Source organism: Felis catus, chromosome B2 (genome assembly GCF_018350175.1).
Source record: "Felis catus isolate Fca126 chromosome B2, F.catus_Fca126_mat1.0, whole genome shotgun sequence".
NCBI lineage: Eukaryota > Metazoa > Chordata > Mammalia > Carnivora > Felidae > Felis > Felis catus.
The window spans coordinates 84,368,345-84,392,543 of NC_058372.1; the positions used below are offsets into that span (position 1 = coordinate 84,368,345).

Genomic DNA, 24,199 nt, shown 5'->3' on the forward strand with positions numbered 1-24,199 from the left:
TAGTTGAAGAATTGCCATGTGGAGGTCTGTGTAAAAGTCTCTGTAAACTCGGACAGAATTTGTACTTGGAAATGTGCCCTTTGTCCTAGATTTGAGAGGACAGGTGTGTATGTGTGGGTGGGGGTGAGGAGATGTAAAATGTAATGCAACTGCACAAGTCTCAGAAACTTTACCAGTGAGTCAACCCAATGCAAGTACTTTAATCTAAAAATTAAATCTTTGTCTGCATTGGAGATACAGTTTGATCTTTTTAAAGGTTAATCCAAGTAATTTTTTTTTAGTACTTTTCTGGCTATAATGATGGAACTTTAATAAGAATAAAGTGGGCCTGAAAATAAGCCCTTGTGTACAGGACACTGTATAGAGAAGATATTTTTCTTTTCTTTTCTTTTCTTTCTTTTTTTTTTTTTAATTTGAGAGAGAAAGAGAGAGAGAGACAGAGGGGGTGGGGGGGAAGAGGGGCAGAGGGTGAGAGAGAGAATCTGAAGCAGGATCCACACTCAGCAGATGCCAACACAGGGCTCAATTCCATGACCTTGGGATCATGACTTGAACCTAAATCAAGAGTCAGATGTTCAACTCACTGAGCCACCCAGGCATCCCAAGATCTTTGACAATTGTAACAGGCCGATAGGTCAGAGTGACATGGCAAATACGGGTCTTAGTGATGAACTTTCAGAGATGTATTGTGTTTTATTCTTTTATTTTTCCCATCTCTTCACTACACTATAAAGTTTTCATTCTCATTAAGATTTCAGGGAAGGTTTATTAGTTCTACTTTGTTCTGTTTAGAGAAAAGTAAACCAGTGAGGCCATCGGTAGTCAGGAAAGCAGATATGCAATTGTTAACTGGTGACCCAAAATGACGCCTGGGTAGCAATCCACAAGAGGTGATAGCAATCCATTTGGGTTAACAAGGATTCTCAGGGATCTTTAGCAATATTAAATGAGATATGTTGAAAGGACAAAGAAAGGAGAGAAAGAAGGAAGGAGGAAAGCATGGGATTCTTGCAGACAGGTAGGAAGGAGGCTTTGTGTAAGGACCTATATTGGCTAGGTAGTCAAAGGAGAGATGATATCCTGAAGTCTAGGGAACTTGAGGTTTTGTAATATAACTTGAAGTTATATGCATATTGCAACATTTACTTTTTGCCACAATTAAGGAAACTCCCCTTCATGGAGGGAAAAAAAAAAAGGAAAAGAAAACAATACAACTATGCTGACAAAATCATATTAGGTATCTAATTTTTAATTTGATTAATCTTATTCATATTGGGTTAAATATTGTGCAGGAGCACTGACCACAACAATGAGGAGTGATCTGCAGAATCACAGTATAACAAAGATGCCTAAGTGGGACAGGAGGACAGAAGAGAGCAGTGGGTGCACAAAAGCAGACTGACAAAAATATCTTTGCATGTTTCTCAAACAACACCCGGTCCTTAACCTTGCTGATGAGAGATGCATTTCTTGTGGCTGATGAATTGATCTATGGGTATGTTGACAGCATTCACATATGTCTGATGTTTCTTTCCTTCACAGTGACACATCAATGCCCAGCCTGCTGTTGGGTGATTTGAAGTAATGATCTATCTACATTCGTGACTTTGTGAAATTTGCTATATTTTATAATGAGCTTCACATTTCAAAATAAAGAACTTCAGCAAATTAGTGATGATTTAAAGTGAAACTTTTTAGAGTCAATGACATATTTCATATAGAAGCTGATAATTTATTTTCCTATAGATGAAATGAGAAGAAACTATAGACCTCACTTCTCCTAATCCCTTAACTACTCTGCTGTTCATTTGACACAAACCCTGATCATAATATTCCAGAAAAGACTGATTTGGAGATATATTTTTCTATGAAGAGGGAATGTTACACTTACCTCAAGGTAATTACAAATCTGAAAACTTAGTCAGAAGTCAGATGCCCAAGTAACCACAACTAAGATGCCATTGGCCTGTCTTGGCAGGCCACAGCCATCCCGCTCTCAGTCATCATATGCTTTGGAGGAATACTGTTCACACATCTAAAATGCACAAAGGAAGTCTTTATAACCATCTTGTCTGTGATGCATAATTGGGTGTGGGGTTGAGACATTTATTCTTTGTCTCTTTCTCTCTTTTTTTAAATAACATCAATGTACATATTCTGAACTATAAGCAGATTTACTTTATTTTTCTGTTATACTTTAATTGCTATTTTAGTGACTCTACTTATATTTATTTTATAATAACAGATGAGGCATGTAGTATTTATTTACTACATTTTAGGGATTTTCAATTCACCCTATGTTGACAGAGAGAATTTTTAGACATTGAATAATTTATCTTTTAAAAAATTTCCCTCTTAGCACCTGGGTGGCTCAGTCAGTTAGGCTTCCGACTTCGACTCAGGTCATGATCTCACTGCTCATGGGTTCAAGCCCCATGTCGGGCTCTGTGCAGATAGCTCAGAGCGTGGAGCCTGCTTTGGATTCTGTCTCCCTCTCTCTCTCTGTTCCTTCCCCACTCGTACTCTGTCTCTGTCTCTCTCAAAAATAAGTAAACATTAAAATTTTTTTTTTAATTTCCCTCTTAGTATCAACCTAGAAATCCTCTGCATGATGTTGGGGATTATATATATATATATATATATATATATATATATATATATATGCATACACACACATATATATAATATCAAATTGAATAGTGTCTATTTCTACTATATATCTCTCTCCTGGCACTTCATTTAATAATCAAGTATTTCTTACTATTTTTTTCATGGTTTTATTTCAGGGTATGTTGCTATGTAAAATTGAGGACACATATTGTTTGAAGAAACTGCATTTATTAATATGTAGTTGTAAAGAACTTCATTAATTAATGAAAAATGTAGCTATGTTAGGTATGAGAGGTTAAGTTTTCTACAAATTTGTGTTCATTTATTGCAAACTCTGGCCTTACTGTCCTATTCATAATGAATTAACTAACTGGTATATGAAAATGTTCATCCCATTATTAATTTAGTAACAAAACTGAAAACCTTATTCTTTGCAAAAGTTATTTTCAAAAGCAAATCATATGTGATTCTAATATAGTTTACTTAAATTACTAATTTAAAAATACAGTACAATATCTCATTCTTTCATCGATCCACAACGTTTAGTGATCCATCTAAAAAAATGTTTATTTTATGTACCCTAAACTTCCCTTGCTATTCAAAGTTCTAGTCAATTTTCCTTCATTTTTCCTCAAAGAAAAAGATTTTGATTAGTCACCAATTTAATAAAATAATTTTAGAACTGCTTGTAGAGTGTAATTAAGCTTTTCCCTTTTCACATTAAGTAATACAATCAGCACTGTGAGTTCAAACCCTGAGCCGCAAGCATAAGTTTTAGAAAGGACTTCTTTTCCTTTATTAACTAAAAAATAATTAGAGGTTGAGGAAAATGGCAATCGGGGGTTATGAGGGTGAATGGTGAAAAGAGTTTTTTCTTTTCATTTCATTATTATAAGAATGATCTTTGAACCGAGGATACTATTAAGGATCAATATATCATTAAATCATAAAATATTATTAAAATCTTGCGAAACATTTATTTTAGCTAACAAGGTCTGCTCTGCTCTTTCAGCACACCCTGTTGGTTCCTTGGTACTGTGGATGATGAGTGACTCTAGAACAAATCTGCATAAAGGGTAGGAATGACATGTCAATATACTCTAGGTTGTATTGCAAACACCATCTTCAACTCTTCGGTCTTTCTCTTGATTTTGAAAAATGTGAAGAATGGACAGAGAGGAAAAACAAAAATCATTTGCTGCCTTGTTCTACCAATCCTAAGAAGCCTTTCCTGATTTACACTATCCAGCCTACATTTCATTCTTAACTAACTATCCTCTTCAGTGGTCAGCTGGTTTTTTTGAGATGTCCAATTATTCAATATGTCCTAGCAGGCTGCTTCTTATATTAAGTTCTCTGTAACCTGGTGCCTACAGTTATGGACAAAGTAGAACAATAAGGTGTTATAGGAACTTTTAAACAAGGACACTAACCCTTTCAGTCAATGCATGATAATTCCAGGAACAATATATCTTTTACTGTTTGGTCATTTCATTAAAAACAAAAACAACCAAAGAGACATACTTACTTAGAAAATCAGTCTTTAGCAAAAAAAAATAGTACTTTCTCCCAAATGATCCATATACTTTAAGGCCAAATTTAGTTTCCTAATACCACAATTTATAATGTATTAATCATTCAAACATTCCAACATCAAAGTGTTTAAGTAATGATGGCTTTTTTTTTTTAGTGCTTCACCCTATTTTAATATACAACAATGATAAAATCAACTGGAAAAATGTCTTTTTTTCTTTGTTTCTTATTTCTGTACATTAATATTCTTGATGACTCTGGATAGTAATTTTGAATTTCAGTGATCATATCCTATCATAATAGCCTATCACTTGCTTTTTATTCAATTTTTGCTTTTGAAATTCTTCTCACAGTCATGACTATTGATCATCATCACCACCACCACCACCACCACCACCATCACTGTGTCCTTGGTTAATAATTCCCCAATCCCTGGTTCTTCCCCAATGCCTCACATATTGTTCCTCTGGTCTGTTATAGAATCCAACCTAGTACAAATGAAAGGAGGGTCAATGACCTCATTTTTAAATTCATTTTTTACACTAACTAGTTATTATTGAGTTATTACCATGCAGATGATTTTTTTGGCAAATATAGAGGTATATTTTTGCCTTGGTCCCTTAATACTTATACTTTTGTATAATTAAAAAAGTACATAATGAAGATAAGAGGTATAACAGAAATGAAATGGCAAAACAGAAGGAGGAACAACTAATTTTGCCTCTGTGAGTCAGAGGGGCATTCAAGTTGAGTTTGGAAAGGAGAAAAATGTATCTCTAAGGCAGAGAGAGTTTTGGGGAAGAGGTGAAGGTAAAAGTAATTGCTAAGGAGTACACACACATTAGTGTATGGATTTTATAATGATTTTGTTATTGCTTAGAGACCAGTGATTCTTCTTTCCTTGTGAAATATGTTCTAAAATGCTGAAATTGGCAAATGAATGTACTTTAAATGAAGATGAGAGGCAGAATTGAGATGTGCTTTATACCACTGACCACTGGATTGAAGAGATTAAAAAAAGAAATAATTTTCAGTACCATAAGAATATAATAAGAAGCTAGTTTACTCTCACATGGATTGTAGCCGAGACTCAGACAACAATTTGTACACACAAAAGCACTGGTCTCTTATGTGTACAAAGAAGATGCCTTTAAATATGCTTTTAATATCTAAATATAGTATGGCCATACTATATTTAAATAATGTTACTGAAAAACTATATATACCAAACAACAAACTTTAGTCACTTTTAATAAGTATTAATGTATAAATATACTCATAAAAGAAAAAATATTTCTACACAATGGATTTTATGCTTATATTTGCAAGTTGAATACTTTTTACACTATTGATGAAAAACTTCCTGAATTTCAATGCTAATCACCTCTTCCAGTTTCTGCCCATTGTGCTTGTGTTGACAAGAAAAAAGTATGGACACTGGGATATATCAGCTCTGCATTGTTGAATCTCTTTTACAGCTTACCTTCTCCTAGATTTCACTATTTGTCAGTATATTGTGACCATTATTTATCCATTGCTGTGACTGAAAGAAACATACAGCTAGGTTCAAAGATTCCCACTAATACCCATTCTATGCTTCAGTTATTCTCAATATTAAAGTGATAGCAGTGTATACTTTTTCCCCCTCACATAATTTCCTAGTCTCTGAGCCTTAAACAATTTAAGTATGTGCCAAACATTTGAATTTTAAAAGAATAAAAGATGGCATTGAATACGATGCAGTGGGCAACACTGCCACAAAATAAAGCATTTAAATTTAAAAATAAAGCCCATCTGGCAACTGCCAGTACCAACAGAAAGGAATCACAATAAGGAGAACAGGACAAACTCCTCAAAAGAAGGGGAAAAAACAAGGTGACTGAATTTGGGGGCTTGTGCTCTCATTCTCATTATATTTCTCTTTGGAGTGGGGGTAGCTCCAGGCAAAGATTTAAATGTTGGCTTGTGCAATATTTTTTGCACGTGGAATGTCTCCAGGGAGTCTCTGACTGAGATCCAAATTCAAGCCCATTGTAATCTCCTTGCACGGTGTGACATATGGAGCAGCAGATTTGTGCAGGATGGTGTTGTGCAGATGTAGGATGGTGATGATGTTACACCGTGAAGCTGAAGATAGCATCTAGGGGTTGTTCAAAACTATCAGTTTCACTCCCCGGTTTGAAAAAAAGTAGAAAGAAATTCAATTTGAGAATATGATTGTGCCCGGAGGAAAATAACAGAACATAATATTGAAACACTTAATGGTCAAATGGAAACTGAAACCAAGCTAGGCTAAAAGGAACCGGATTGATAACAAAAATCAGACTTGGTACGTGTCAGAAATGAGACCTAGCATTTGAAAACATGATACTTTGTAATATTTGATCTCATTGATAACTTATTCAGATTGAGAACCTAAGTGGAGGAAAATGTTAATGAATTAGAGGTCAGTAAGGGAGAAATAAAAATAAAAACTTAATTTGAAAGAAGAAACAATATTTTAAAAAATTACCTTCTCAATATTTTAATGAGAAGACATTATTGAAATACTGGAAGTATGATAGTAATTTATATAATTATAAATTTATATAATTTATATAAAACTATCTAAATCTATAGAATTAAGAATAAAGAGAAGACTATGTGTAAATATACAGGTAAAAATAGGCCTTTAGGTCAATACGATAATTGGGAGACTGCACTTGATGATTTTATGAAATTCTTAAGGGAAGGTATGAAATTTGCCTTTTGAAACAATTTTTAGAATAATTGCCTAGTTCCTCAAGTTACTTCACCAAAAGTCAAGTTGTATCAGACATGGTATTTAGACTACTCACAAAGGAAAAGACTGAAGACCTTTTCTTTTCAGCTAATTTATCCATTTATTAAGTAATATTAATTAAAAACCATGAGCAAATCATCAACATAATAACTATTTTAATACCTTAAATGTTAATGTCAAAGTTAAATATGCAGCCATTCACTTTTTTTCTTTTGTTCTACAAATAAACATTCAAAATGCTATTGTTTTCTTCTTGAGAATGTCAAATTATAAGCCATAAATTCAAACAGTAATTATGAGTTATTTTCAGGATACTTTAATATAGTAAGTTTCATATAGAATCAGTGTCCGATGTTAGTGTTAGCTATTTTCATTTAATTACACATATTAAGCACATATTTATTGAAGCAGAATTGCATGGAGTCTAAGATGTCAAATTCTTGGATACAAATAAGTCATATGGAGAAGGAAAAGAAATTCTGAGAAAAATATTAAAACAATAAAGAGTAATTGTGTACTTTTTTATCTTAAAATGAGGAAAAACTTATATGCCAAGAAGTCTGGTAACTGTATTTTTATTTATGTATTTATGTATGTATTTATGTATGTATGTATGTATGTATGTTTTTATTTATTTATTTATTTATTTATTTATTTATTTATTTATTTATTTATTTTAAAGCTTATTGATTTATTTTGAGAGAGACAGTGAACATGAGTGGGGAAGGGGGAGAGAGAGAGGCAGAGAGAGAATCCTAAGCAGGCTCCACACTGTCAGTGCTCAAACCCATGAATCGTGAGATCATGATCTGAGCCAAAATCAAGAGTCGGATGCTCAACCAACTGAGCTACCCACCTCTTGTAACTGTATTTTTAAAATTATTATTATATAAAATTATAATATTTTAAAATTTATAAATTTATAAAATTACATGTCTGGATAACATTGTGGCCCTTTATTGTTATGGAATTGTTTAAACCATCAGGTGCTAAAAGTTAAGTGAAAAAAAAAAAAAACCCTTAGCATTGTATATATTTCTTGGTAAGTAACTTATTCACTATTCCAATTAGTTTACTTGGTTTTTTTTTTGCAAAAATACCCAAGAGGTTTTCTGAATTAATCCCTTTTTATTAAAATTGTGTCAAACACGAACAGGTTGTGATATTTAAAATTTCCTCTTAACTACTATCACAAGTAAATTCAATAGCACTTGGCACTTTCACTTGGCAACTATTTATTTAGTGCAATTGTTTACTAGTCTCATTTTTAGGCACAGAAAATAAGGACTGAAATAAGGCAAAACTTTGCTCTCAAAAAACTTACATTATAATGAGGGAAGGAAAACAAACAAATGTTTAACATAATGCCAAGTATTGCTTATTCCATGAAACCAACAAAAGGGTGTGATGGTTAAGAGGCAGAGAAGGGGTGGACAACTTTAGATAATGGATTCTTGGGGAGGCTTGCTGAGAAGGTGACATTTGAGCAGATACGGGAATGAAATATGACTGGAGTACAATAAATAAGGGAATAGGAAAAGATAAGAGAGGCCGTCAAGGGTCAGGAAAGAGTCAGATTATGTATAGAATTTGGGTTTTATTATGACTCTGATGGAAGACATTGGCTACTTTTGAACAAGAGCAGCAAGATCTTCTATATACTCTTAAATGTCCGTTTTGCAGCCTATCTTGGTTTGTTCAGCAAGAACTGTTAATGACTTGGAATAGGATGGCAGCGGTGGAAGTAGAGAAAGCATAGCCAAGAAAATATACTGGAATAAGGCAAAAAGTAGAATTGAGATGATTCCCATTTTTATAGGTTGTGCAAATTGATGAGCATTGATGCCATTCACTAATAAGGAAAATTCTGAAAGATCAGCTGGTGGGAAAAATAAAGAATGTGTTGCTAAGCAGGTTATGCTATATCTGCCGTGATTATTAAATTGTTAAAGTTAGAGATGCAGAGGTAGAGTTGGCAGGGCTAGATATATAGATTTGGGAACTCTCAGACTCATCTTCTCTGCCTACCCCCTAATTTCAGCTGCAGCTACTATGGTTGTTCCCTACAAGTTCAGATTTAACTTAATTAGTTAAATAAATTTTGTGTAGGAGCATCTTCAGTGCCACAGGAATTCATTTAGCCCAGCTAGGAAGAATAGGTAGTCTAGCACCATTCTGAGTATGTTTTACTGAAGGTCCAGAGCAACTGAGCTTTGCTGCCTTGTGATGATTAATGTGTCAATTTAACTATGCCACAGTACTCAGATATTTGGTTAAATACTAGTTTAAATGTCACTGTGAAGGTATTTGTTAGGTAAGAGTAACGTTTAAATCAACAGACTTTGATAAAAGAAAATAATACTCCATAATTTAGTAGACTTTATCCATTGGCTGAAGCCAGTAAAAGGAAAATAACAAATCCCCAGAGGAAGAGGGAATTCTGCCTCCAGATTGCCTTGGGGGTCTAGGTGCAATATTGATTCTTCTCTTGGTCTCCAGCTTGCCAGCCTACCCTGCAGAATTTGGATTTACCAACCTCTACAATAACATAAGCCAATTCCCAAACTCTTCCCCTTTTCACCAAAGAAAAGACTCATCTGTATGTATGACTCATACAAATTCTGGGGCCAAGAGTGATTCTAGAGGAACAGATTTTTAAGGATGAGTTTTCTGAACTGGTTCTGAGTTTCCTGCAATTGGTTTTATCTGATTAGATGTAAAAGCACTATGACTCTTATTTCCTGTAGTAAAAAGAACTCTAATAATACATGGAATGAAGTGTCGACAGAGATATGCAGAATATCACAATTAGATTTTTTTTTTCACCATTAGATATTCTTAATCAAGAGTATAAAAGGCAGGAAGCCTGGGTGGCTCAGTCAGTTAAGCATCTGATTTCATCTCAGGTCATGATCTCACTGTTCATGGGATCAAGCCCCACCTCATGCTCTGTGCTGACAGCAAGGAGTCTGCTTGGGATTCTCTCTCTCCCTGTATCTCTGCCCCTCCCCACCCCCCCATCAAGATAAATAAATAAACTTTAAAAAAAAAAGTATAAAAGGCAAGGCTCTAGGTGACCATGTATATGATACCTTCGAACATTACTGTCAAATTAATTAGAGTTTTAGTTTCACATGTGAAATGGGAATAGTGGTTTCTAGCTAAATCATTGTGAAAATTAAAGAATAAATGAGGAAACTGACACACAGTATACATTCAGTAAATCGCTGTTATCAAGGCTATCATTATGGCTTTTTTGATTGATTATAATCTTTCATTTATTGCTACCAAGTAACCAACATTTATTAACCATCTATTTATTCCAAGCACTATTCTGGTCATTAGAGTTCAATAGTGAGGAGCACTGACAATACCTTTTTCTCTTAGAGTGTAAATTCTTCATTGGAAGAAAAACTAGTCTTGGATGAAACTTGAAAACACTGTATATATATATATATATATATATATATATATTTTAAATCAAGATCAAAGACCTTTCTGGTGAGGAAAAATAATAGTCTTGATTTGACTGGAGTGGAGGACTCTATCTGGAAGTAGCAGAAAGGAAACAGTGGGGTTGTGGATGACTATTCACCAAAGCCAAAGGAATAAAATCATAAGAGTTTAAAAGAATAACTTAGAGTTCTTTTGAGAAATTTAGGAAAGTGATTAACTTGTCACATCCTACTGTAATTTATGGGATGCCTGGGTTGTGTGGCCATTTTGTAGCATCTTGAAATCTGGAAATATTTTCACTGAGCTTCTTCCCAGTTCTCAGAATGCAACATCGTGTTTCTTTGCTTCTTAAAATAGAAACTTGTACAGACAGAAACAATGCTTAGCGTAGCAACCTTTTTAAGGTTCCAGGTTTAAAATACTAGATGCCCCCTGCATTTTTAAATAAGCAGTGACATTCATCCACGGTCACCTATAATTTGTCCTCCAAATAGCATGTAACTATCCAAAACCAATTTTTCCTTATTCATATATATTACTTTAAATGTTTCAAGTATTTAACTAGGTTTTAAAAAGTATGAAGTAACATGATTTCAATTATTTTGCAAGCTATTCATTACAGCATATATAATTTATTATGTTTAAATATAAACATTACAGAAATATCTGATAATTTAATAGGGCACCATGTCTGAATGCTGAGTTTTTATGTTAACTCATTAAAATCCCAAATTTTGATTCATAATCTCACAACAAAAAATTAAATAAAAGGAAGGAAAGCATTATCAAAAATTATTATAATTAAGGCAACATAAACTAAATCTAAACTTAAAATATACAATTTAACCAAGTGGTGTTGTAAGGGGTGAGTGTTGGATAATGAAACAGATTGTATGCTGGACCTGAACAAAAAGTATAACTAATTACTGCATCAAAAAATTCTGATCTTTGTCACAAACTGTAACATTAGAAACCAAAGCAATCCCTAGAGTCAGCCTTAATATGCACTTGACTTTCCAATCACTTTATTAGCATATTTTACATTTATTTGATACAAACTTCCACATTTCTTTTCTCAAGAGACCTCTGCGTTTTTTCAGTAAGGCAGACATTATTATAAAATTGAATTCCACTAGTCACTTGTGAACTGAACTTTTTATTTGCATTGGGGTAAAATTTTTGAAAACTAGGGAATTTTGAGGGTCCTTATTCATATCTGTATTTTGTCTTAAGAAGTGCACCAGCCTACTTTTTTATTGTATCTTCATTTGAAATTTGAAATATCCGAGCAACAAATGTTCTCTTCCAGTATAGTTCCTTTATAATCCACCAACTCTCAGGGGCGCCTGGGTGGCTCAGTCAGTTAAGCATCTGACTTTGGCTCAAGTCATGATCTCACGGTTTGTGAGTTTGAGCCCCACATCGGGCTCTGTGCTGACAGCTCAGAGCCTGGAGCCTGCTTCAGACTCTGCCCTCTCTCTCTGCCCTTCCCCCACTCACACTCTGTCTCTCTCTCTCTCTCTCTCTCACTCTCTCAAGAATAAATCAACATATATATATATATATATATATATATATATATATATATACACACACACACACACACACACACACACATATATAAAATCCACCAACTCTTGGAACATTTAGAGGTCACAGAACAAAAGGCATCAGGAGCTGCAGTGTAGAGCTGTTAAATACACTGTCATGTCTTCACATTGGAGTCCAAATAAGCAACCCCATTTGTGGACCTCTTGATACTTATAAATAATAAAGGGAAAGACTGCTAGTTTCATTCTTAAATATTCAACAAATTACTAAGCACTGCTTAACTGTTAAGTCCAGTGACTGACATTACTTTGCCATAAGAAATTACATTTATTTCACATGTACCGAATATATGGATTGCAAGATAAAACATTTAAAAATAAGTGCAATACATAATATATAGTCAGAGTATTTCAAACAATAAAAATCAATTTTGTGGTAGAGAGTAGTAATGAAGCAGGTTTCTTTTCAACGGTGATCTAGATACTAGTTTTGTTGGAATTGATCTTTGTTAATCCTTAAAGTGTCAAAAATTAATTACAAGTAATGATTATTTATTTTCAAAATTAATAAAAAAAGACTGATTCCATTAGAAATGTTCTTTTGTTTATAACAAGGAGAGAAAGCACCAAAAGAAACCTGTCAATCGACTTTTAGTAAGAATTATATTGGAAAAAAATGGTGGATAATTGGGGGAGGGGGGGCTGGGCTTTCCTCGCCCCTCAAACCCAGTTGTATTTTGGTCATGTCACTTGGAACACCCAGGAAACCAATCTGAGGACTGGCAGAAGGATCTCCATGGTTGGAAGGAGACAGCGCGGCAGGTATGACACTTATTTTCAGAAGCAAATCAAAGCACACCTAGCTAAAGGTCCAAATACTCCCCAGTGCAAGCAAGGAGGAGCTCTGCAGAGGACCGACCAGAGGGAAAAAGCAGCCAAAGTGAACAGTAGAGAACACATAACATACACCAGAAACACTTGCCAAAGTGCCAGGCCCTGAACAGTATATGGCCCCTTTTTAATATAGCATTACTCTCAGGTACAGGAAGCATAACCAGCTTTTAAAACATGCAAAAGACAGAAACTTAGCCAAAATGACAACACAGAGGGATTCTCCCCAAAAGAAAAGAAGAAATCATAGCCAGATATAAGTAATATATCTGAATAAGAATTTAGAATAACAGCCACAAGACTACTAGCTGGCTTGAAAAAAAAAGCATAGAAGACACCAAAGAAACCTTTGCTGCAGAGACCAAAGACCTAAGAAGTAGTCAGGATGAATTAAAAACTGGTATAACTGATCTCCAAAACCAGCTGTATACAGTCACAACAAGGATTGAAGAAGAATTATATTGGAAAATAAATACCAAGTACTTCTTTGGATGAACATCTTTGTAACTCCTTAATGTACAACTAATAAAATCTACCATTTAATTGTCACAGTATGTATTTACAAATATATATAGCTTAAATATTAATCTGATTTATTACAAGAAAATGTATGTCTTAAATATACCACAATTATGAAGTAGAAAATCTGTAACTTATATTAACTATAATTAAAAAAACTTACTTAGTTGAGGAATATCATCCATAGCTATGAAAACTACATTTTACTTCATATGGACAATGGTTAAATATGTATTTAGAATTTAAAATACTCACAAGAACAAATATTAAATTGTTAGGTAGAAAAATAATTTGCCATCAAAATCAAGGAATATTAAGAATCTATATAGTTGAACTGAGTATACTATTAAATAGTTTAAAGAAGTATTCTAATTATCTGTAGTAAACTCTCCAGTATTCTTTTTGAAAACTAACATATTTTAACAGAAATTCAAATTATAATTGAAGGTACTGTAAAAAGACTCAGAAATGGCCCTTTCTTAAGATTTATGAAAAACATGAGGAATATTTTGCACAACAAATAATATAAAAATTGACAAAATTTATAACTCCTAATATTCCTATCATTGATTATAACACAGTACTCTGGCCAAGCTAGGAAATATGTGTTTAATGTCAAGTCTGTGAGTAGTTATTTTTTTAATACAGATTAATTACTCAAAAGTAATGATTGGAAATTTGTTTTCTGTAGAAGTTAAATTCCCTTGAGTTGATATTTGATCTCCATGATGTGTATGTACACACACAAATGCACACACATGCAATCACACACCCATAAATACACATATACATTAAATTAATGAACGATAATATATGTGTATACGTATGTGTGTGTGTAAATATATTGCATTTACATCATTTTGTTAATTTTGGTACATAAAAGTAGCTGAGGCTCAAGAAAGATTTATAACTAAAATAAAGAAATTAAGAATGATTTTCCACAAATCTCATGTATATTGGATGTCATGAAAACTACAAGAGAAGAGGATATTAACACATTTTGCCCATATCCAAATGTCAATGTGTAAATACTGCTTTTATTCAGTTGTAAAACTCTCTACCCTTCTTTTGCAACTCTCTCAGGAAATTTATTATTTTCTATACCACTTTCTTTAAACATAACTTCAACTGTGAGGGCTGTCCCTTATGATTACATTCTTTATTCCTAAAAAGATCTCAATACAAGTTAAACTTAACTCAATATTAGACATATATACAGACATACACATGTAATGAGAAAGCTTCTATTCATCGTCCTTCCAAATGTAACATTTAACAAATTTTTTTAATGTTTATTTATATTTGGGTGGGGGAAGGAACAGAGAGAGATGGAGACAGAATCTGAAGCAGGATCCCAGCTCTGAGCTGTCAGCACAGAACCTGTCAGGGGGCTTGAACCCACAAAAAGCAAGATCATGACCTGAGCTAAAGTCCATCACTTAAGTGACTGAGCCACCCAGACGCCCCCAAATGTAACATTTTTTTAAGTTTACTTATTTATTTTGAGAACAACAGAGACAGGGACAGAGACAGAGAGAGAGTGAGCAGGGGAGGAGCAGAGAAAGGGGAGGAGAGAGAATCCCAAGCAGACCCTGTACTGTCAGCACAGAACCCAGTGCAGGGCTCAATCTCAGGAACCGTGAGATCATGACCTGAGCTGAAATTAAGAGGCAATCCTTAACCGACTGAACCACTCATGCATCCCCAAATCTAACTTTGAATAGTTTTGAGCAGACAAATGAATGTTTTATTACACCAAGGCACTAAAAATAGGAAAGAAATCCAGGTAAGGTCCAGGTTGATGGATTCTTATATAATCAGGGAAGCCCTCATTAAAAAAGAAACAATTCAAAATTGCTAATTCAAAAATATATACAAGGTCTTGGAAAGAGCTCATATAATCAGAAACTGCAATGCTTAAGCTTCAATAGATTCACAACATTATCTGTGACAGTGTGTTATATTTTCCTCTAACTGGTAAGAGTATTATTTACCATTGGTCATATCTTTCTGTCTACTCTCTGTAGTTAATATCTCTATAATGTATCAAAATAACACTAATAATCAGGGGTTATTCCTTATGTTCCCGCATCACCTACCTGAACTGAACACATAGGTACAATGATGGAGGCAGATGTGCTTTTGGTTGTATGAACTAGCTAGCAACACTTAGAAGTTTTTAGACATAACTTGAGAGCATCAAGAGATTTGGGATATTTGTACCACTCTAAGATACTTCTGAACTGTGTTCCAAAGAACATTTTGCAAACATTAATTAAGTTAGGAAACTAGAGTTTTTTCTTTTTAGTCGCTAAGAATATTATAATCTCTTCTCAGGCAAACAGTGCTCTTTAAGCTGCTCTTCATTTTACACCGTGTTTGTATTTATTGGTCTTAAAATTTTTACTGAAAGCATAATCTTTTACTGTTTTTCTCTCATTGATTTTTCAGGCCAAAAATAGAAATGATGATTTTGTTTTTTAAGGGAGTGAAATCTTCACATAGTCCTTCACCAAATAAAACTCTAAATTTGAAATATATTATTTGAAACGAGTCTCTTCTAATATGTAAGGATACATCTATGAAACATATTTATTAAAGTTCGAATACAGATTAAACTCTGCAAGGTTAAATGACAAGGTTAAGTGTCTAATTTTGCAGCCTTTTTATACCTGGTGAGTGCTAAGGCTTTCCTAATGATAGGATTAAATATGGTTTCTAGCTACAAACACTTGCTTGTCGTTCCCTGTAGGTTAGCCTCTATATTCTGTGCTTATCACAAACAGAGAGGAAATAACTTTCTAGGCCTTTTGTGAGTCATTTAAAATGCACAGACGTTAGGGAAATCATATTTTCTTGAAGGAAATGAGGCATGACCAATCACACAAAACGTGAGAAAATCCCTTGATAGATGACCTTTGCCACATGTAAAAGAAACTGTTCAGTGGCTGAGGTTTCATGGATTTCATGCATGGAAATCAGATTTTCTGGCCACCAGTGCTGTTCAGTAAATAAATAATCCATCATTGTGTCAAACAGTTGAAACATGGAGATACTGCCCTTGCTATACGAATGGACATTTCGAGTTAGTAACTTATATAAACTGTTTGCATGTCAGCAATTGTATGAGCAGTGTTCTAGTTTTCACTACGTAAAATAAAACCACTTAGCCTTGGTGATGCTAACCTAATGGTGAGAGTGTTCATTTGATTCTGCCTACACCTATGAATTTACTGGTACGTGGTGAAGGCATTAGGATGAGAGTTCCACGTGGATTCTGTTGTGTGTCACAGCATAGTTCTAAATTGTTAGTAGACACTTCCAATGACAATATTAAATAAGCTTACATATTATTTCATTAAAACAAATTACAACGCCTTTCTTAAAATATGTTGGTATGATTCTCCCTGAATTCTGTTTTAAAGTTTACATTTTGAGTACATTGTGCTGCTATAATAAAGTTTGTTAAAATGATGATCCTTGACATCTAAAGATTATTTTTATTTTCGTTGGACAGGTCACATGTGTTTTACGTTTGTTTTCACTAATTTGACTAGCTTTAGTACTTATATTTTAATTCTATGTTAATTTTTGTTTAGTATTTATTCAACTGTATCAGCAAAATACCAACACACACACACAAATGCACTTCATTTAGCTCCTAGATCTGTTTCTATTAATGTATCACTTCAGATTTCCACTTTGTCTCTGTTCCTCCTAAATAGGAAGAAATATTCAAGTATTTCAACCATGTTTGTGGCATTAAAAACATTTATGTTGCTTTTCAGCTATCTCCTACACTCACCTTTGATATTTAAAGTACTTTCTTGTTAAAATGTCAGGCCCCTTCTGCCACAACAAAGAGTTTCCCTTTCCTGTCTTATCTTCTAGGTATTTAAATAGCACCTCACTTACAATAGCTCTTTTTACTCTTCCAGAAAACAGTGGGCATTCTTTTGCTTTAGGGCACAAGAAGTGCTCATTTCTTTCTATTGCCTGTCTAGCATTTTGAGAAAACTCTTATGAAATTAGGCTACCAAATGGGTATAAAGTAAGATCTATGGAAAAGCTCCCTGAAAATGGGAAAAAATTTGTAAGCATTAAATGTAAAATATTTTCATTTCAAACGATTCAGTCAAAAATTTTTATGATGTTACCAAAGAAGATATATACTATAGTTGTGCACTAATTTAATTCTGGAAGAAATCCACTTTTAGAAGTATTTTCAGAGATATCTACCAGAATAGATTTTAGTCAAAATAAAAGTTTAATTTAATTTTTAACTGTTATAATAAAGATTGTTTTGCTTTTCATTTTGCCACTGTTTAAACTCTAAAGTCCTTACACATTTTTGGTTTAGGGTCTTATATAAAAAAAAAAAGGACCAAAAGACTGTAAGAATATTATTTAATCTAACAAGTAAATTAATTTAACTTTTTTTTTTTTTTTTTTTTTTTAATTTTTGAGACAGAGAGAGACAGAGCATGAACGGGGGAGGGGCAGAGAGAGAGAGGGAGACACAGAATCGGAAGCAGGCTCCAGGCTCTGAGCCATCAGCCCAGAGCCTGACGCGGGGCTCGAACTCACGGACCGCGAGTTGGTGACCTGGCTGAAGTCGGTCGCTTAACTGACTGAGCCACCCAGGCGCCCCAGAAGTAAATTAATTTAAAAAAAACAACTTTAATTTATAGGCAAGGGCAAAAAACAAAGAAACTTACAAAAAGGCATTATGCATGTTCTTGCTGATATTCTTTTTTTTTTTTAATGTTTCTTTATTTCTGAGAGAGAGAGAGAGAGAGAGAGAGAGAGAGAGAGAGAGAGAGAAAGAGCGAACATGAGCGGGGGAGAGGCAGACACAGAATCCAAGGCAGGCTCAAGGCTCCAAGCTGTCAGCACAGAGCCTGACACGGGACTCAAACTCACGAACCGCCAGATCATGACCTGAGCCGAAGTCGGACCCACAACCAACTGAGCCACCCAGACTCCCCTCTCGTTTATATTCTAAAACAAATTAATCCTAGGACACTTGTTTTCAACTTTATAAGGTAAAACTACAACCAAGGAAAACTCAAAATATTTTGAGTATTTTTAAGAAGATCTATAGTTCAGGAGAGTCATTCATCAATAATATTTGTTCTGTATGAGCATTATAAAAAATCCATATGTTTGTGGATCACCTCACTTGAATTATGATGTATTTTTAAAATCTATCATTCATTTGTCACAAAAGGGATTTATGTCCAGGACACACAAAGTAAATTGATACTATTACAAGGGTTTGCTTCAGTGGACATTTAAGTGCTGTTCAACAGGGTAGGGGAATGAAAACTAGGAAGCCACATTCCCTCAATATGGAAGTGAAAGGATTATAGAGAACATTCCACCAATGATTTCAGCCATGTTTCAAATCAAAGACAGGGATTCTGAAGAACATGTCTATAAGTACCTGAATGCTTCCCAAGACCTCAGGTGCTTCAGGACTCAAGTAGGTGATCCTTAGTTGAGGCTTCCAAAATCACAGTTTGCTTGTGTACAACTGCCTCTAGAAAACAAGGGGTCTCCTTTTTTGTCTTCAGAATCTAACAAGAAACAGTTCCAGAAAGGAATCATGAGAAATGAACTTCAAGTTCCTCCTTTGAGATGGTGGAAGGGACAGAGATGAAGCCAAGGGGACGATGAACATTAAAAATCGTCATCAGTGTTTCAATGGCTGTCTTCTATGTTATGAATTTATATTATTTTCTTAGTTAATGTAATTTTTTGGAAATATTGTTTCCAATTTTGCTAATTTAACTATTGAATATATCTATATATATTAAACATTCAATAGTTTAATAGTTCTAGTTTTATATATTGTTATAAATATAAATAGTTATAAATATATATAATTTAAATATTTTACTTAAAATCTAGAAAAATAATAGCATAAAAGAAAACATAAGTTATTTCAGGAAATAAACCTGGTTTTTAAATGAAATGCATGATGACCTTAATTTTCAATTTGGGTTTGGGGTCAAGATGTGAATCTCCAAATAATTATCAAAATTTAATGATTCATTATTTCATATATCCATTTATCCAAAACTGGTTTTAAATTAATGTATTCTGTGGAGAATACTGTGAAAAGTACCCAGAGAGATGACAATGTGTTTTAAGGTGAAGTTGCTGTGACCCAGACACTTACAAATCAAGTTGGTGAAAAAATGACATATAGTTTGTAATTAAAAACCAACAACCTCAATGCAGGCTATATGGCTAAATATATCCCCTTTTGAAATTTCCAAAATTGGTATTTCCAAGACAAAAATATTCCCAAATGCAGGGACCAGAGCTGAGGACAATATCAGGCCAATATACAGATTTGAGTTAAGTATTGTTAAACACGATACAACAGGCCTAAAACTGAACTGTATATGTTAAGCCCTGCATCACCAAACCAAGACTTAACTTACAGATTTGGCTCTCCCAGAAATGGAACCTTAAACCAGTCAATCGGAAATTGGCAGATTAGCACTAGTTGGGCAATTGGATTGACCCCTGCCGTCCTCTCAAGTAAAGTAACTTTATAATAACCAACTCACTTTTTTGGCAATATACCTTCTTTTTCCCATTCCCTTCTGCCTATACAAGTCTTTAATTTTGTAAGCTCCTCGGAGCTCCTTTCTATCTGCTAGATTGGATGTCGCCTGATTCCAAAAGTTTTGTGCTCAAATTGAATCTTAAAATTTTTATTACTCTTCAGTTTATCTTTTAACAGTATTAATTATACATTTTGATGGGAAATTCTCCCTATCTCATGAAGAAACATACTATATTCAAAGGGAATTTTTCTTTTCATGTAAGGAAAATAAAATAGAAATAAACATTCTTTCTAAGACATTTATTTACCACCTTTTGGCTACTCAGGGTCTTATTGGAGGTTTTGTGAAGATTTCTTAAATTGTCTAACATTTATAAGTGCATTTTGAAAGAATTAAATAGAAAGAAGCTGAGACGGTCAATAATATAAAAATATGCATCTCATACATTCTACTAACTTAGTGAACTAGATGTTTTCTAAAGATACTAGGGAGAAAGACAGAGTATTTAGAATGTTAAATTTCAAATGTCATGTTGATATAGACCTTAGGGCCACAAATGTCAGTTTCACTCCAAAGTTCACCTATATTTTTAAGCATTTTTCTGCCTAAAAAATTCTGTTTTATTCTTGTTTCAGGCATACTTTTTTTTTTTAGAAAACCACATTTTTGCTATTTTGATGTAACAAAAAACCAAATATCTTTAGACTCTGACTATATAATCCTCAGCATGAGAAGCAATCCCTTCATTAAAAATAAATAAATAAGGAAGAGACTGTATCTTACACCCTGGAGAAATCCTGAGTATGGTTAGATACCCAAGAAAAAAAGCCTTTGAAATGAATCTAATGTCACGTTATTGAAAACGTAGCTGCACAGATTAACTTTTTTCATTCTGCAATGGCTTACAAAGCTTCAAATGCCCAGAAATCTCCTAAACCAGACCATTTAAGGAATCTAAATAAGCTTGCATGGTTTTAAGCTTTCCGACTTTGAATGCTAGCTTTGAAGTTTTGCCAGAACCTGACTGCAGAAGAGTTGCTTTTAAACTGAATTCATGACACTGGAATTAGTGTTGTAGGTTCAATATGCCTTATAACGATTTTGACCACGCTAACCATAGACAGACATCGCATATGGTAACTCTGAATTAATAACTCTCCAAAGATAAGATGTGTAAAATTCTGGCTCCAATATTTATTTATTTTTCATCTTTACACACTGGGCTTTGGATAGTGTCCAGTTTAAAGAGCCAATTGCTTTCATGGCACATGGCATTTGCCCATGGATAAGAGAACATAGAAAGAAGGAGAAAAGAAAGAAGGTTATGAGGCTTATAAATGTCCCAATATCATATTCCTTTTCCTTCCCTTCATTTTCTCTTTTATATTAGCTGAAAAAACCTGCAGCAAAATTCTGGGCAAAACTCACTGCCAAGTATCCTTTTGCCAATTTCCAGCCACGACCAATTGTAACTCCTCACTTCTCCGGACCTTTACATAAGCAAATTTTTTCTCATAACATGAGGTTAATTACAAAGTCTTTTTAGTAACAACATAAACACTTAATTTAATTTGAACACCTGCATTTTGCCACTCAGGGCAAAAACAAAACAAAACAAAAGCAAAAACAAAAGGCTATCATGTGTGTCTCCCCTCCCATCCTACAGTTGATGTAAATTTCCCACCCAAATTAAAAAAAAAAATCCCAAGTCTATATCACTGGAAGGCAAAGTATCCATCTCACATATGGAGAGATTTATTATTGTCTTCAGTTCCCCAGATTTTCCAAGAAAACATCAATGCTGTTATTAGTATGTAAGCCTGTTATCTGTCACAAAATTTAGAGTTAGAATGTTGCCCCGTAAGGTTTATTATTCTGCCAACTAAAACATTTGATCTGTAATTCTAATAAAAAGAAGCAGGTAGATATATTCAATAAGTACAAATAACTTTCATTAAACAAATGTATGTGTGCATAAACAGATTAAATACATATCTGAACTAGCTATTTCAAATGTTCATCCAAAAGAAAATTTAAAAATTCTTGTTGATGTGATTGATGACTTTTTGCATATTATTGTGAGATTTTTCTACTGAAATGTGGCCTCAGGTAACTAAATATGTTTAGAATTTCAAATAATAATTTTAACCAATTATGAGTGCCTACAGTGTTTTAAAAATGTTTTCTATATTTGATCTGAAAATATAGGTAACAAAATGTAAGAAAGAAACCATGCATTAATTTTCTATGTAGTTAGTCCCATTTATATAATGTGTCAAAAATAGTAATATGTAAGGGGAACCCCTCTTACACTTTGGTAGGAATGAAAACTAGTGCAGCCACTCTGGAAAACAGTATGGAGGTTCCTCAAACAGTTAAAAATAGAACTACCTTACCATCTAGCAATTGCACTAGTAGGTATTTACCCAAAGGATATGAAAATACTAATTCAAAGAGATACATGCACCCTGATGTTTATATCAGCATTATCAACAACAACCAAATTATGGAAAAGAGCCCAAATGGCTATCAACTGATGAATTGGATAAAAGTTATATAAAGCTATATAATGGAATATTATATATATATATATATATATATAGAGAGAGAGAGAGAGAGAGAGAGAGAGAGAGAGAGAGAGAATGTTACTCAGCCATAGAAAAGAATGAAATCTTGCCATTTGCAACAATGTGGATGGAGCTAGAATTTATTGTGCTAAACAAAATAAGTCAGAGAAAGACAAATACCATATGATTTCACTCATATAAAATTTAAAAAATAAAACAAATGAATATAGGGGAAAAAGAAAAGAGAAGAAAGCCAAGAAATAGACTCTTAAATATAAGAGCAGACTGATGGCTACCAAAAGGGAGGTGGGTGGGGGGATAGGTTAAATAGGTAAATAGGTGATGGGGATAAAGGAGGGCACTTGTGATAAGCAAGTGGGGGGGCATTGTATTTAAGTTAGTGTCAGATCACTAAATTCTACACCTGAAACTGTTACACTCCATGTTAACTAATTGGAATTTAAATACAAACTTGAAAAAACAGTAAAATTTATCATTATATATTTTTTTACTTTCAGTATATAAACGTAAAAAGTAAAACTTAAGGAGAATACATTATTTTTACAATTCTTTCCAATCCCACTTCTACATCCTCAATTGCTTAGGCATTTTTAATAAAGATTAGAGGATAATTCTAGAAGTTATACTGATTTTCTAAAATGCTCATTTTCAAGTGAATTTTTAAAAACCAGAATTTTTAAATAATAAATGAGTGAGCTGTAATAGTTTGTATCATAACTTCTTTAAAAGTATTTTTAATGTATAAAATCAAATGGGATAGTTTATAGTGCTTGAGATGAATGAAACTATACTGTTGATTGACAAACATAAAAATTATATTAAAAGGAAATGAACTAAAATAATTACCAATTGACTTTAATCAATCATCAGCCAATATAAATATTTTCTGTTTGCCAATGTGGAACCCACACAGAGACATAAAAAAAAATGTTCTATGTGTTCTTGGACTGTAAGTTTCCTTCCTACTTTTCTTCCTTCTCTTACTTCTTCTAACTTAATTTTATAGAGAAGATAGGTTAATTTAAAAAATATATATATTGCTTAGTGGGTCTGCTTATTGTTGTCTTTTAACTCCTTCAACAATCACTGAACACTTAACACCATCACAGCTTTGGGTTAGGCTTTGGTGATATTTAGATGAAAACATTGCCCTGTATTTGCGGATTGCATAAGTCTATTGGTTAGACGGATGCAATACAATAAGACAAGTGCCATAACAATACTGCACTGTGTTTGAATTCTATGCAAATTTGAATTATGCAAATTTGAAAGAACATCATATAAAAAATTAATAAAGTCTTACTCTGTGCAAAAACTTTAAAATAGGGTGAATCAACCCAAAATTAAAAATTCATCAAATATGCATGATTTTAAAATTTATAGGCAGGATGAACTATGAACTTGTCTGTCTATTGAACACAGCTATCTATTGACACATGGTTGTGACAACTTAATTGTTAAAAATTATCCACCACTTTTCAGAACTAGGTTTGAACTATTTGACTTTTTTTAAATGAAAATTTCCAGTATTTTCTCTCAAACAAAACACAAATAGGATCAGACAATTCATAAAATATGTTGTTAGGAAAGTAAGACTCTAAGCCTAGATAAGGCTGCTATAGAAAGCTTTAGAGATATGATACTTTAACTAAACTTTGAAGTTTGTGTAGAAGTTTTCCAGTTAAATGA

At 33.4% G+C, this 24,199-nt stretch overlaps 1 long non-coding RNA gene across 1 annotated transcript in view; it reads right to left on the reverse strand.

Moving 5' to 3' along the window:
* Positions 1-493: 493 nt before the first annotated feature.
* LOC123385473 overlaps positions 494-24,199 on the reverse strand; it is a 30,965-nt gene continuing 7,259 nt past the window's right edge. Inside the window, exons 2-3 of the long non-coding RNA XR_006598050.1 lie at positions 18,788-18,920; positions 494-2,035 (exon numbers count right to left, since the gene is read on the reverse strand). This is a non-coding gene — a long non-coding RNA (uncharacterized LOC123385473). The remainder of the gene's footprint in view (positions 2,036-18,787; positions 18,921-24,199) is intronic.